At 42.2% G+C, this 16,263-nt stretch overlaps 1 pseudogene; it reads right to left on the reverse strand.

Annotated features, from left to right (window-relative positions):
* The window catches only part of LOC132660258 (EP300-interacting inhibitor of differentiation 1-like), a 73,251-nt pseudogene extending 57,355 nt beyond the window's left edge, over nucleotides 1-15,896 (reverse strand).
* Between the last annotated feature and the right edge of the window lie 367 nt (nucleotides 15,897-16,263).

Genomic DNA, 16,263 nt, shown 5'->3' on the forward strand with positions numbered 1-16,263 from the left:
AGTGCCCCATGGACTTTAGCCCGCCAGGCTCCTCTGTCCATGGGGATTCTCTAGGCAAGAATACAGGAGCGGACTGCAATGCTCTCCTCCAGGGGATCTACACTGTGGCCTGTGTGATCCATTTTCTTCCCCCTCATAGTTTACTTCTATGCAGTGTCCAAGCAGCATTGAGCATCTCACGTTTACGTCTCAGGGCTGTCCACTGATGAAGAGTGAGATCATCCATCACTCACTGGGGCTGGCAAGACCTCCTGATTCTTGGGAAGGGGGTCTACCAATGACATTGAGAGGTCAACGTCTGTGACAAAGGGATCCACCTCTCTGTTATCACGGGGCTCTTGGCCTCTGCTAGCTTCAGGGGTGACTGAGCCCTGAGCTCGGAAGGTCGCGCTGACTCCTCAGCACAGGCAGTGCTCCATTTCATGTCTTGTCACTGAGTGAGGCTGGCTTCCCTGTTTATAGATGTGGAAATGGATGTGAGCAGAGTTTTACCGAAGCAGCAAGAGCAATCAGGTGGGGTTTCATGTTGTTGGAAGTATGCTAGTGGTCAACACTCATTAAAATCACCTCCCAGTTGATTCCACTCCCATCTGGGGTCTAGACTGTGCCCAGGTGCCAGGAGCATGCACGGGTGGGGGTGGCCAGGCCTGTCTGGAGAGCCCCGTCTTCCCCCACCTGGCTGTCCTGACCAGGACTCTAATGCTGTCTTTCTGCCTTTCTTCTGCTCTCCCACTCACTTGCCTCTTTGCCAGCCTCCTCCACTGGGGCTACGTGGTCCCCGTATTGCCTCTTGCCAGAGATTAAACCCAGGCCCCTGTCCCCAGGCCTATGCACGGGAATCTTCCCCTGACACATCAGTCACCTGAACCCACCAAGTTGCTGCCCCACCCAAGCCTGAGTCCTGTCCTCCTTCCAGCCCCCATGTGTCTCTTGTTCCCAAATTGTTACACACCAGGCTCTTGGCCTCCTTCAACAATAGAAATCAACCAGAGGCCAGACAATAGAAATAAATCAGGTTTCTTAATCAAAAGAAATTGAGGCTAGGTTTTATTGGGGCTCCTGCTGCAGCTGAGGGGAGAGAGGACAAATGACAGTTTCGTTGCTTGCTCACTCCCCGAGGTGGTGGGGCGAGCTTGTTCCTTCTATGGGGTGAGGGGAGGGGCGCTCCCAGGGGTCAGTCAGAGGGGTGGCTAGGTGACTGGCTGAACCCTCAAGTGTTGTTGTGTGCTGGGGGCACGTGAGGCATCCTGCTTTTGCTCTGGGCTCTTCAAAAGTGGCAGTTGGGTTTTTCATCTCTTTGTATCTTTTTCCCAGAATAGCTTCAGCTACTCCACCTAAAAAACACTCTATTTTTTAAAACCTTTATTTTATGTTGGGTATAGCTGATCTACAAACAGTGTTGGGATAGTTTCAGGTGAACAGGTTAGGGACTCACCCGCACACACACACACACACACACACACACACATATATATATATCCATTTTCCCTACACTCCCATCCTGACAGGGCAGTCACATAACATTGAGCAGAGTTGTAAGTTCGTTCTTTGGGCTGGGAAGATTCCCTGGAGATGGAAAGAGCAACCCACTCCAGTATTCTTGGTTGGAAAATTCCATGGACAGAGGAGCTGGCAGGCTACAGTCCATGAGGACAGAAAGAGTTGGACACACACAGAAAGAGAGCACACACACACACACACAGACACACCATGTGCCATACTTAGGCCCTTGACGGCTATCCATTTTAAATAGAGCAGGGTGTACATGACCTTTCCACACTCCCTAACTATCTCTTTCCCTCATCCCTCCTCCAGCAACTAGAAGTATGTTCTCTAAGTAAGTCTGTGAGTCTCTTTCTGAGAATGAAAAACATCCTTATTGCTGATATGAAGAAAGTTTTATGGGTTTGGCTTGAAGATCCAACCAGCCACAATATTTTCTTAAGCCAAAGCCTAATCGAGATCGAAGCCCTAACTCTCTTCATTTCTATGAAGGCTGAGAGAGGTGAAAAAGCTGCAGAGGAAAAATCTGAAGATAGCAGGGGGTGGATTATGGAGTTTAAGGAGAGAAGCCATCTCCATAACATACAGTGCAGAGTGTAGTAACTAGACCTGATGTAGAAGCTGCTGCAAGTTTTCCAAAAGATTTAGCTAAGACTATCTATGAAGGTGGCTCCACCGAATCAGAGATTTCCAGTGTAGACAAAATATCCATCTATTGGAAGAAGATGCCCACCAGCACTTTGATACCTGGAGAGGAGGAGTCAATGCCTGCCTTCAAAGATTCCAAGAACAGGCTGATTCTCTTGATAAGGACTAATGCAGCAGATTACTGGAAGTCAATGGTCCCTTACCACTTGGAAAATTCTAAAGCCCTTTAGAATTAGGCTGAATCTGTTCTGCCTGCGCTCTGTAAGTGAAACAATGAAGCCTGGATGACAGCATACCTGTTTACAACATTGGTGCCAAGTGTTTTAAGTCCAGTGTTGAGAACAACTGCTCAGAAAGAAAGATTCCTTTCAAAATATTACTGCTGATTGACAAAGCATCCAAGAATGGATGGAGAAGTACAATGAGATTCATGTTATTTTCATGGCTGCCAATACAACACCCATTCTGAAGCACATGTATTGTGGAGTAATTATGATGTTCAACTCATAGTATTTAGGAAGTACATTATAGGCTGTAGCTGTATAGATAGTTATTCCTGTCTTGGATCTGAGCAGAGTCAACTGAAAAATTTCTGCACTGAATTCATTAAAACAACAACAACAACGATATAGTCTTTTAAAAAAAACATTTGCTAATTAATTTTTTTGGTTGCATTGGTCTCAGTTGAGGCATGCAGGGTCTTTGTTGGGTCATGCAGTATCCTTCACCGCAGCACACAGATTCTCTAGTGGTGTTGCCTGGGCTCAGGAGTTGCGATACATGGGCTTAGTTGTTCAGCGACATGTGGGATCTTAGGTCTCTGAACAGGTGTCAAGCTATTATTCCTTGCACTGGAAGGTAGATTCTTCACCACTGGGCCACCAGGGAAGTCCCTCTACATTGGATTCATGATTATAGATTCTGCTGAAAACAGTGAATCATGGGAATAGGTTGAAATGTCAACATTAATGTGAGTATGGGAGAAGTCAATTTCTCCCTTCACAGATGACTCTGAGGGGTTCAGGAATTCACTGGAGAAAGTAAGTGCAGATGTAGTGGAAATAACAAGGAAGCTAGAGTTAGAGGTGGAGCCTGAAGATGTGGCTGAATTGCTGCAACTGAGTCATAAAGCTGAAATGAATGAGGGTTCATTCTTATGCATGAGAAAGGAAGTGGTTTCTTGAGACAGAAACTGTTCTTGGTGAAGAAGCTATGAAGTTTATGGAAATGACAACAAAGGATTTAGACTATAACCTAAACTTAGTTGAAAAAAGCAGCAGCAGACTGCAGAGGATTAACTCCAGTTTTCAAAGAACTTCTACTGTGGGTAAAAACACTATTAAAGGGCACTGCATGCTCCAGAGAAGTCTGTGAAAGGAAGAGTCAAAGGATGTGGCAAACTTCATTGTCTTCTTTTCAGATATTGCCCTACCCACCCCAACCTCAGCAGGCACCATCCTGATCAGTCAGCAGACATAGACACGGAGACAAGACCCTCCACCAGCAAAAAGATTTTGACTTGTGAAGACAGAGATGATGCTCAAACTACTTTATTTTAGAAACAAAGTGCTGTTAATGAAATTCTGTATATTGTTTATTTAGTTGTAAAGCTATTGCACACTTAACAGATGTTGGATAGTGTCAATTAAACTATATTCAAAGTGGGAAATGAAAAACTTGTGTGATTCACTTAATTATGATATTCAACTTACTGCCCTGGTCTGGAACACAGCCTGGACTATCTCTAAGGTTTTGCTGTATCTACATGTCCTTTGGTCTACATTTTCCATCTGGAACTAACATTGGGTTGTTTGTGTAGTAAGATGGACAAACGATCTACTGTTGAGATACAGTGAAATATACATCTCAAGACAGGATTCAGTTTTACTCCTACGAACAATGTACGAGAACTCCTGTGATTGCATTTTTTGTACCACCTGATCCAGATTTATTTTAAAGGCTGTCAGTTATATGAATATATGAGGATCCCAGCAATTTTTTTGTCAGGTTGATTATTCGAGATATGTTCAATTGTTTCATAGGTTTATGGTTCTGTGGAGACATACACGACCTTCTAGAACTAACACCAAAAGAGATGTCCTTTTCATCATAGGGGATTGGAATGAAAAAGTAGGAAGTCAAGAGATTCCTGGAGTAACAGGCAAGTTTGGCCTTGGAGTACAAAATGAAGGCAGGAGAAGGCTATTTTGAGTTTTGTCTAGAGTAGACACTAGTCATAGCAAAACACTCTTCCAACAAAACAAGAGGAGACTCTACACATGGACATTACCAGATAGTCAATACTGAAATCAGACAGATTATATTCCTTGTAGCCAAAGGTGGAGAACCTCTACACAGTCAGCAAAGGCAAGACCGGGAGCTCACTGTGGCTTAGATCATGAGTTCCTTATTGCAAAATTCAGACTTAAATTGAAGAAAGTAGGAAAAACCACTAGGCCATTCAGCTATGACCTAAATCAACTCCCTTATATTATACAGTGGAAGTGACAAATAGATTTAAGGGATTATATGTGGTACACAGAGTTCCTGAAGAACTATGGATGGAAGTTCATGACATTTTATAGCAGGTGCTGACCAAAACCATCCCCAAGAAAAAGAAATGTAAGAAGACAAAATGATTTCTGAGGAGGCCTTACAAATAGCTGAGAAAAGAAGAGACGTGAAAGGCAAAGGAGAGAAGGAAAGATCTCTCCATCTGAATGCAGAATTCCCAAGAGTAGCAAGGAGAGGTAAGAAAGGCTTCCTAGATGATCAGTGCAAATAGAGGAGAAAAAAAAAAAAAAAACAGAAAGGGAAAGCCTAGAGATCTGTTCAAGAAAATTTGAGATACCAAGGGAACATTTCATGCCAAGATGGGCACAATAAAGGACAAATCAAAAGGACCTAACAGAAGCAGATGAGATGAAAAAGAGGTGACAAAAACAGACAGAAGAAGTGTACAAAAAGGGTCTTAATGACCTGGATAACCACGATGGTGTGGTCACTCATTTAGAGCCAGGTATCTCGGGGTGTGAAGTCAAGTGGGCCTTAGGAAGAATTACTAAGAACATAGCTAGTGGAGGTGATGGAATTCCAGCTGAGCAATTTAAAATCCTAAACGGAGATACTCTCTAAGATGGCAGAGGAATAGGACGGGAGACCACTTTCTCCCCCACAAGTTCAATTTTCAGGTGAATAAAATCACTGACAGGCAGTAATGTAGGTGAAATTTTGCCGAGGTCCATATCTGTTTTGGTGCCCTGACATATGGTGGTTTTTCTTTGCTTCTCTGTCTCCCCTTCTGTCTTTGCTCTCACCCCCGGGAAACCACTATTCTCTGGCTTTTCAGTGTCAAAACCCGCACTTTGGGGGTGCTTCCTTGATGATCCAGTGGTTAAGAATCTGCCTACCAGTGCAAGGGTGCTTAGTCACTCAGTCAATTCCAACTCTTCGCAACCCCATAGACTGTAGACTGCCAGGCTCCTCAGTACATGGGATTCTCCAAGCAAGAATACTGGAGTGGATTGCCATTCCCTTCTTCAGGGCCAAAACAAGGGACATGAGTTCAATTCCTGGTCTAGGAAGATCCTGTGTGTCTCAGAGCAACTTGGCCCATGTGCCACAACTACTAAGCCCATGTCTAGAGCCTTCAGGCTGCAGCTCCTGAGAACACACATCAACGACTGAAGCCTGCACACCCTAGAGCCCATGCTCAGCAACAAGAGAAGCCACCACAGTGAGAACCCCAAGCACCGCAAGGAAGAGTAGCCCATAAATAAAATAAATGTCTTAAAAAAAAAAAATAGAAACTGCACTTTTCAAAAAGTCCTGTTTAGGAAAAAAAAAAAAAGAGAGAGGAAAAAAAAAAAACCCACTGTCCAGAAACCAGTGGGAAAATCATGGTCCTCAAGAAATGAATCAGTGGAACTCTGCTTCCTTGGGTGATTACAAAAGGGGACTGTGTGGGACTTATAAAAGTGTCATTGTTGCTTCTAAATCTGTTAAGTAATTCCAAAAGAAACATATTATACTTGGATCTCCAGAGGGGTGTGTATGTGTGGGAGGGGGAGAGTGTCTGGAAACCAGTGGAAAACTGGTGGTCCCCAGGAAATGAATCAGTGGAACTATAACTGTTTCCTTGAGTCAATACAAAAGGGGCCTGAATAGGACTTAATTACAAAAGTGTCACTGTTACTTTCAAACTCACTGTTTGTTAAGGTTACTAAATTTAAGTAATTCTGAAATAAACACATTATCCTGTATCTCCAAAAGGAGGGGGAAAAAAAACCCCACATACTGTTTTGACCCAGACTGATCTGCGGTGGCCTCCACCTGCAATTCAGGGCTTTGGTTCTGGAGACTGAGGTCGGGGTACGGCCTTGAGAGCTGAATCCTAGACACTAGACCAGAGGTCAGGGACAAGGCCCTGCCCCTTCGGCTTGGCAGAAAAGAATCCCCACAAAGACGGGAAGCAGTGAAACAAGTGTTTCTTAGGAGGAAAAAGAATGCAGTACCTGTGGACGGACACACAGGCGGATTCAGAGAGAGAGTCATGCCCTAGTGGCAGTCTGAATCACTTTTATGGGACATTTTTTCATTTGGGTGTCCTTTGGCCGATCATTTTGATTTGCCTGGTTGAGAATCCGTATTAGGAATATTTCAGGATTCTCCCACATGTGCACGCACATCTCTCAGGCAAGATGGACTCCACCGAAGAGGTCTATGGGTAGATTTGACATCACTCCCGTTTTGACCTCCAAGGAGCTTTCTAGTTGGGAGGGTCTCCTTGATTTCAAGAATGAGAAATATGTAATATGTGGTCTCTAATCTTTTATCTGGGCAGGGGCCCAGCCTCCTCTCTTGATGGTCCCTCTATGATATTTTGGAGTTTCTGTCCACAGGGAACAAACTCCAATGCTCACCCTGGGTGTGTGTGTAGAGGGGTGGGTATGGGGGACATGAGGTGGAGGGTCCATCTATCTCCTACCTCAAGACCAGAGTTTGGAGGATTTCCTCCACAGGCACTGGAGGTATGAGGTTTTGTTCCCTGTTAAAGGCCTTCTGGGCACTGTTGAACACAGGGAGTAAGTATTTGGGGTTCCTTGGGAGAATCTCTAAGAGAACATTACCCAGGCACCAACATAGTCTGTCTGGGTGCAAGACAGGACTACCAGAGACCACGTGGATACCATCGAAGGAAAGATGATCTCGGAATAAATAGAATAATATGCTTTTTGACTGTTTACTCTGTGCTGCTCACTGTTCCAGGGGTCTTATTTGCATTTCATCCTTTCATCACAGTAATAATGTTAGGAGAACCACTGACTGAAACCGCCCACTCACTCTGGCCACGTTCGACAGGAACCACTTGCATGAGTTACCCTACAGTAGTAAGGAGCGTGGAACCTATTGAACTACCTCCAACTGAAAGACTTCGGCAAAGGTCAGAAGAAGGGAGCAGATGCCAGTCTGTATGTCCTACCGTGTGTGTGCGTGTGTGTGCGCACGTGTGTGTGTGCGTGTGCGTGTGTGCATGTGTGTGTGTGCACTGTAGCTTCAGTTGTCTCCAACTCTGCGTGACCCCATGGACGGCAGCCTGACATACTCCTCTGTCCATGGGATTCTCCAGGCAACAATACTAGAGGGGTTGCAGTGTCTCTTTCTGTCTCCTGCATTGGCAGGCAGGTTCTTACCACTATGTCCTACCAACCTCCCAGAATCCTTCTCGCTAGAATCCATCTTGGCTGAGCAATGTGTGCGCTACCAGGAAGGACGTTGAGTCAGAATGATTGGTCAGAGACAACCTGGAAACTAATCCCATCACCGTAAAGGCCAAGACTGTGAGCCAAGTGGCAGAGCAGTTCTCCTGGGTCCCCTTATCCTGCTGTTCTCCACCCGGGCACCTCTTCCCAGTGAGTTCTTTTACTTTGTCAGCACCTGTGTCTCCTTGGAACATTTGTGCCCGAGTGTTAGACAAGAGCCCAGTCTTGGGCCATGGAAGGGTGTCCCTGTTCATGCCATGATAATACCTTGAAAGAGGCCTTTTGTTATCCCATCTGGCACAGGGAAGTGGTGAATCAAGGATTCAAAAACCAAAGCCAAGCAGAGGCTGCGTTAGACTTTTTCTTTCATTCACTGTTAAACTGACTCACTGAGGGAGGAAAGAAATAGTTGAAATGTGATAGGAAGCTTTCTCAGTTATTTATTAATATCATTTCTCTTTTTAAAATTTAGAAAGAGTCTACTCCCCCTCGCTCCTCTACCCCTACCCCATGGCCTAGAATATCTAGGATAACTTTTATTAAAGGGATTTACAGTTTATTTCATGAAGACTAGATATTGTCCAGTAGCCAAGAAAAAACAATAGGTGATATGTGTCTAGGATCTCCTTTGATGAGATGCAAAGTAATTGTTCGATAGCTCTTAGTGGCCCTTCCTAACATCCGTGTGAGGCCAGAGTGTGGAACAATGCTGATCTTGCTAGGAAGGATGATAAAAATTTGAGGGTTAAAAGGTTAGCAAAATAGTCAATCGTTTTTTTCTTTTTTTTAAAAGAGCCAATCAATTAGCGAGTGTTAGCATCCTAGTGGTTGGAGAAGGAAATGGCAGCCCACTCCAGTGTTCTTGGCTGGAGAATCCCAGGGACGGGGGAGCCTGATGGAGTCACACAGAGTTGGATACGACTGAAGTGACTTAGCAGCAGCAGCAGCAACAGCATCCTAGTGAGTACAAAGTATAGTTCTAGGCTTCAGGAGGTAAAGGGAAAGAATATTAAGAAAGGAAGAAATAAAGATGAGAAGGAAGAGGAAGGACAGAAGGAAGAAGAAATGGAAGAAGGAAGAGAGGAGGGAAGGGGGGGGAAAGAGGAAGGGGGAGAAATCCTGGTAGCATACAAATGACTGAAATCCCTATCCACTCATCACTCTGTCCCTCATTGAAAATCATTCTAAAGAAATCCTTCATAATCCTTATAAATTCTGTTGTGATAGTATAGATTTTATATATTTTCTTGACCTGTTATCAACAAACATAAATGAAAAACAGAAGACAGATATAGTTATTAATAGCCTTTACTCTTCAAAGATCACATGGGTTCTCTGGAACTTTGTGTATTAGTTAAACAACCCAGGCTGCCTTGAAAACCCTGCTAACTAAATGTTTAGAAAGTCTTTCAATATGTTTTTTAATGTTGTCCTTAACATATATGATTCTTTCCTTTTGTAGTCATTTTCAGTATTGACCCAGATTATATCCCAGGGAATCTGACTGAGGAGGGGTAAACCACAAAACATCTCCTACGTAAGACAGAAGACAATTTGAAATTCGACATTTATTTTGCGTTCTCTTTCCCCTAGGACAAAAAGTCAATATTTTTCTATTTATGTTCCTTTCCCAGAAAACCTTTTCTCTAAGCCTCAGTTTTAAAACCCTATTTAAATCCATTTAAGGGGATCTAAAAATGAGATTAATTAGGAGACTAATCATTCGGTCTCATGAAACTTGAGTTTTATCAAGAGGGACCCATGTATCTGTTTGCTCAAGACAGTCTCAGTCGATCTCTGTGGTCCTGGTGTAATTATTATTTCCACTTCCCAAACATGTTTCAGTGTAGATAATACACCTACCTGTTTGTAAAAAGTAATTATTTATAGCAGACACACCAGTGTGCAATTGGGTTTAAGTTAATGATGTTATTAGTGTAAACAACATCCATCCTTTAGTAGGCTTCCGTTACATGTGGCTCCACCTCCAATGCAGGAGACGCGGGTGGGGAAGATTCCCTGGAGAAGAGAAAGGCAACCCACTCCAGTATTCTTCCTGAAGAATCCCCATGGACAGAGGAGCCTGGCGGACTACAGTCCATGGAGTCACAAAGAGTCAGACACGACTGAGCGACTAACACTTTCACACATGGTATTTTAACACAGTTTAGCTCAATTTTCCACATCTCATGAATGGAAATCAATCTACAGATTTATGAATTTCAAATCTCCTTGAACACTATCATACTCTGTATCATATTTTACATTCTGACTTCAGATTTAACGTATTACATTAAATAATCATGAAACTCAGCAACATATAATGGACTATCTAAAAAAAGTGTCTTCTTACATTTAAGAATGTGTTATAGAATAATATTCAGTTAAATGGATGTAGAATATCCTGTTAGAAAGCAGAAAATATGTAACTTTAAATTCAGAAACCTCTTGGGAATTCCCTAGTGGTCTGGTGGTTAGGGCTTGGCACATTCACTGCCGTGGCCTGGGTCTAATCCCTGGTCAGGCAGCTAAGATCCTGAAAGCCACAGGGTTAGCCAAAGCACAAAGCAAAACAAACAGATCCTCTTGGTCATGGCCAGTCATCTCTCTTACTCATTTCCTTCATAAATGAGGAAACCATATGAGCTTTTCCATAAGAACATGAGCTTTTCCTTATGCTTAGTCAATTTAAAGTGCTGAGAATGCTAAAATAAGGTTAGCTATTAATTTTATCATAATTAAGGTGGCAGCATAATTCTTCTTAAGATGGAGAACCTCATTTATTTTTGTTTTTTGGAGACCTGAATGGGTGATTTGGATGTGAAAGGACAGGTCCTAGAAACTGGTCTTAAAGTATTGCAAAACAAAGCGAGGACTGACTATTGTACCATGGAAGATGAGAAAAGGGGTGAGAATTCTGCAGATGGTGAAGAGAGTGGAGGGGAGGGCACAAGAAGGGGTTGGGATAGGCACTCAGTGGAAAGCCTGACCAATGAGAGTTAACTTTGAGGGCATTCGTGAATGTCTCACGAATATATATATATGATAGTATATATAAAAATATATAATTATATATATTATATAATTATATATGATTATTATATAATATAGTGTGTATAATTATATATTTATATATAAATAAAATTTCTAATATATTAATATAATATATAAAATATATAATATAATTATATAATATATACAATATATATTTGTATATATATTTATATATAATTATTTATAAATAATTATAAATAATCACTGTAAAACAGTTGTAGTTTGAGAGCAAATAGCTCCTCTCTTGCAGGCTTTGTTGCTAGATGGTGGCTTTATAGTTTTAGGTCTATGTGCTATCACTGTTACAACTTGGCTGGGGAATTGTCCACAATTTCCTCTTTTTTCTTTCCTTAGTTCTTCTGACCAGAGATGGAATCCCCACCTCCTGCAGTGGAAGTGCAGAGTCTTAACCACTGGACTGCCAGGGAAGCCCCACACATTTTCCTCTTTAGTCAGCCTTAAATGTCTAATTTTGTTACTTCTTTATAAACACTTTCAGTAAATTTAATGCTGAATCATAAGCATTATTTTTACTTGGCATTCATACACACAATTCATAATCTACAGAATAAAGCTTTTCATATCAACTATGAAAATCTAGGTGATCATAGAGACAGATTTGCAATTGCTTGAACAAATATACCCATGAGTGCCAGTTAACAGTCAGCATCCACCTCAAGGGAACTCTCATAGAGGTCTGATCAGTGGCTTGTTCATGCGCCTTTTCTGATCAATCTTGAAAGTAAAAGCGAAAGTGTTAGTTGCTCAGTTGTGTACGATTCTGTGACCCCATGGTCTGTCCACGGAATTCTCCAGGCAAGAAAGTGGGAGTGGGTTGTCCTTCCCTTCTCCAGGGGGTCTTCCTGACCCAGGGATTGAATGTGGGTCTCCTGCACTGCAGGCAGATTCTTTACTGTCTGAGCTACCAGGGAAGCCATCTTTAAGGCTTAAGATTGATCAATCTTATCTTAATTCTCAGAAATTTCAGTAAAAATGTATTAATTTTGCAGCTGACACAATGCACAGAGGAATAATAAACAATGGGTTGGCAAAATGTTCATTTGAGTTTTTCATCAGGTTTAACATCTTACAGAAAAACCCAAACAAAAATTTTTTTAAACTCTAAATTTTTTATTGGGATATATAGCCAGTTAACAATGTGACAGTTTCAGGTGAACAGTGAAGGGACTGTTCATACATAAACAAACTTTTTTGCCAAGCCCAATATAATGGTGATACTCAAAGTTCAAAAATTATTTCTGTTGTAGCTGAAAACTACACTTATGTATAAAAGGGATAAACATATGGCCTTGCAGTCAGGTTCAATAAATCAATCACACAAACACAGAATGGGGGAGACCTCAAGATGGCAATTTGTGTGGAAAGATGATGCAGGCTTTGGGTGTTCCTTCTAATGGAAGGCTCAACATGAACCTACTCCCATGGTTCATGGCAGCCTACTCCAGCATTTGCTTGGAAAACCCCATGGACAGAGGAGCCTGGTGGGTTACAGTCTGTGGTGTCACAAAGAGTTGGACATGACTCAGCACGCATATTTGTAGTTTCTGATGGAAAGGTCAACATGAACCTATAGTGAGAAGCAGATATTAAAATGGTTTATGTAAATGAATCTTCATTAGTAGAAGTGAAACAATGTCTGGACCACAGGAGGTACTAGTCTGTCAGGAAGAACCACAGTTTAAGTATTGGTTTCAACTAGGGGGTTCAGATTTTAAGAAGGGCATGGATGAACCTGAGAAAATCTAAAAAACAGGCTGAATGGTGGACAGTTTAAGAGGCAATTCATATGAAGAACATCGTAAGAACTGGGAGTGTTGACTTCTGAGAACACCATTTTCAGTGGTGACATTCATTAAAAAGAAAACAAAACAAACTTTAATTGCTGCTGTATAGAATAAAAAGATGTGTTCAGTGCTTTTTCAAAAGGAAGACCCAACATAGATGCATAGAAGTAACAGGGAGGCACATCCTATTGGCCCAGTTATGACAGCTGATTCCAGATGTCACAGGACATGATGCGAACTAGAGAGCTTTCATCTCTGGAAATATCAGGCAGGTTGCATGACCACTAGAAGGGAGGTGAAAGCAGAGTCTCTTGTTTGGATAGGAGACTAGGTAAGATGCTGGTCGAAGGTCTGGTCCAGTTCTAAGACTGTATAGTCTTTGGATAAATCAATGTGCTTAAATCAGTCTTGAGGGACTAGCTGATTACTGTTCTTGTTTTCATCCCAAGAGAAGAGAAATCAGTATTTCCTCACAGTGGGAAGAGCCTGTGAAGATGTAGGAAGGAGAAGACAGCCACCTGCAAGCCAAGGAGAGAGGCCTTAGAAGATGGCAGACCTGCTGACACCTTGACCTTGGACTTCCAGCCTCCAGGACTTGAGAAAAGCATTGTTTAAGCCATCCAGCCTGTGATACTCTGCTATGGTAGCCCTGGCAAACCAACCCAGATTTTTCTCCACCTTCTCTGACTGGAGTGATTTGGATGAAGTTTATCTGCCTAAGCCAGGAAATACTCTTATCTACAAAGAGGCCCAGCAGGGTTAATAAAAAGCCACTTTCCTAAGGACTGAAGACTCTGTTGATACAGCAATTCAACATCTGGGTATTTATCTGAAGGAAAGAAAAACGCTAACTTGAAAAGACATATAGGACTTCCCTGGTGGTCCAGTGGTTAAGAATCTGCCTGCTATGCAGGGGACACGGGTTCAATCCTCGGTTCAGGAAGATTCCATGTGCCATGTGGCCACAAACTGAGCCCACACCGCAACTACTGAAGCCGAGCCGAGTACTCTAGAGCTTGTGCTCCACAACAAGAGAAGCCCCTGCAGTGAGCACCCTTGCGCTGAAACTAGAGAGTAGCCCCTGCTCACCGCAACTAAAGAAAGCTCGCGCACAGCAAGGAAGACCCAGAGCAGCCAAAAAGAAAATAAATAAAATTTTAAAAAGATATATGCACCCCATGTTCACTGCTGTGTTATTACGATAGCCAAGATATGGAAACAGCCTAAACATCCATCAACTGTTAAGAGCAAAATGAAAATATGGTGTACAAAAAGAAGGAAGTCTTGCCATTTGCAACAACATGGATGGTCCTTGAAGTCATTATGGTAAGTGAAACAAATCAGACAGAAAAATTAAATATTGTATGATCTCACACTTACATGGAATCTAAAACAAACAAATGATCAAAAAACCCCAAACCAAGCTCAGAGATACAGTGAACAGACTGGTGGTTGCCAGAGGCAGGGGGCAGGGCTAGGTGAAAGGAATCAAAAGGTACAGATTTCCAGTTATAAAATAAATAAGCCATGGGATGTAATGTACAGCATGGTGATTTTAGTCAATAACACTGTCTCTTATTTGAAAGTTGCTAACAAAGGTCTGTCTAGTCAAGGCTATGGTTTTTCCAGTAGTCATGTATGGATGTGAGAGTTGGACTGTGAAGAAAGCTGAGCACCGAAGAATTGATGCTTTTGAACTGTGGTGTTGGAGAAGACTCTTGAGAGTCCCTTGGACTGCAAGGAGATCCAACCAGTCCATCCTAAAGGAGATCAGCCTTGGGTGTTCTTTGGAAGGAATGATGCTAAAACTGAAATTCCAGTACTTTGGCCACCTCATGCAAAGAGTTGACTCATTGGCAAAGACTCTGATGCTGGGAGGGATTGGGGGCAGGAGGAGAAGGGGACGACCGAGGATGAGATGGCTGGATGGCATCACCGACTCGATGGACATGAGTTTGAGTGAACTCTGGGAGTTGGTGATAGACAGGGAAGCCTGGTGTGCTGCAATTCATGGGGTCGCAAAGAGTTAGACATGACTGAGCGACTGAACTCAACTGAACTAAAGAGAGTAAATCATAACAGTTGTTACCACAAGAAAAAAGAATTGTAACTTTGTGTGGTGACAGATGTTAACTAGACTTACTGTGATGATCATTTCACAATATACAGGTATATCAAGTCATGATGTCCTACATCTGAAACTGATATAATGTTGCATGTCAGTTGCATCTTAATTGAGTGTAGGTAGGCACTGGACAAGAGGCTCATTCCCATCAGCTGCAATTCCAGCTCAGGTAAGCCTTATGAAAATCAGTGAGGAGCACTTGATAGGAGGCCTTGATGTCAAACTCCCCTCAGTTAATTAACTCAGCTAACTCAGGCAGGCCTAATGCTACGTGAGAGAAGCTTGCTTTCTGGATCATGCGAACAGTAAGTTCATTTTGTTATTTTCCTCTCTATGCTTTTTGGTATTTTTCATATTTTCTACTTGGGCTCTGAACTGAAACAAAGAAGAAAGGAAAATATATAATGCTTTTAACATTTCTTAAATGTTTTAAAGACATTTTAAAATCTGAGTCAACAAAACAAAGCATGAGTCTTCCCCCTTGAAGCTTTTATGTGCTCTGGAGAAGTCGACAAAAAAGCAAGAATGAAGGTAAGCTTTACAACACATGGCCAGGGTCTTCCCTGGTGGTCTAGGGCTGAGGACTCCATGCACTCACTGCCAAGGGCCTGGGTTCTACCCCTGGTTGGGAAGCTAAGATCCCACAAGCTGAACGGTGTGGCCAAAAAAATAAAATAAGAACAAAACACATGGTCAGGATCACTGTTTACTCAGAAGAAAGGTAAATACATATAATAAGACACCTTTTCAACAATCATTTTTATGCTTTCTCCATTTTACACTTCTGCCAATTTACAGACATTCGGGGAACATAAGTAGAAAGATCACTTTGCTGAAACATTAGTTTTCTTTACAATTACAACATGAATTACCTTCATGTCCACTGTTGGGTCACCTTGCAGCAGTGTTCACTCATACTGGACGATGGCGTGGTCATCTGTGCTTTCTCGGCCGTCCAGAATCACGCCATCTGTGGGCAGATGCAAAACCACATCCTGCCCAGCCTTGCTGAGTGGAGGCTTGTCCTTTTTTGTGAAAGAAAAGAAATAATTCATAGGAGAAATGATTCCCTATTTTTTCTCATTTATTATGAGAGGTATTTTTGCCAAGAGGATGTATAGCAAGTGAAAGTTATTTTCTTATTTTCGTTGCAATAAATTAAATCTGGAAAGTTAAGGCAAGTTCTTGGATTCACATAATATTCACTTGGAATCCAATTTTCATCTAGGAAAACAGAAGAGGTTCACAGCTTCTTACTAGTTTTTATAAGGGAAGCTGACACAGAATTTGAGATATCCTAAAATATTAAGAGCAAACAAGTGTGTATTGATATTTAGCTTTTCTCCTTCATGGTAATTCTCACTGT

The sequence above is a fragment of the Ovis aries genome, chromosome 8 (genome assembly GCF_016772045.2).
Source record: "Ovis aries strain OAR_USU_Benz2616 breed Rambouillet chromosome 8, ARS-UI_Ramb_v3.0, whole genome shotgun sequence".
Lineage (NCBI taxonomy): Eukaryota > Metazoa > Chordata > Mammalia > Artiodactyla > Bovidae > Ovis > Ovis aries.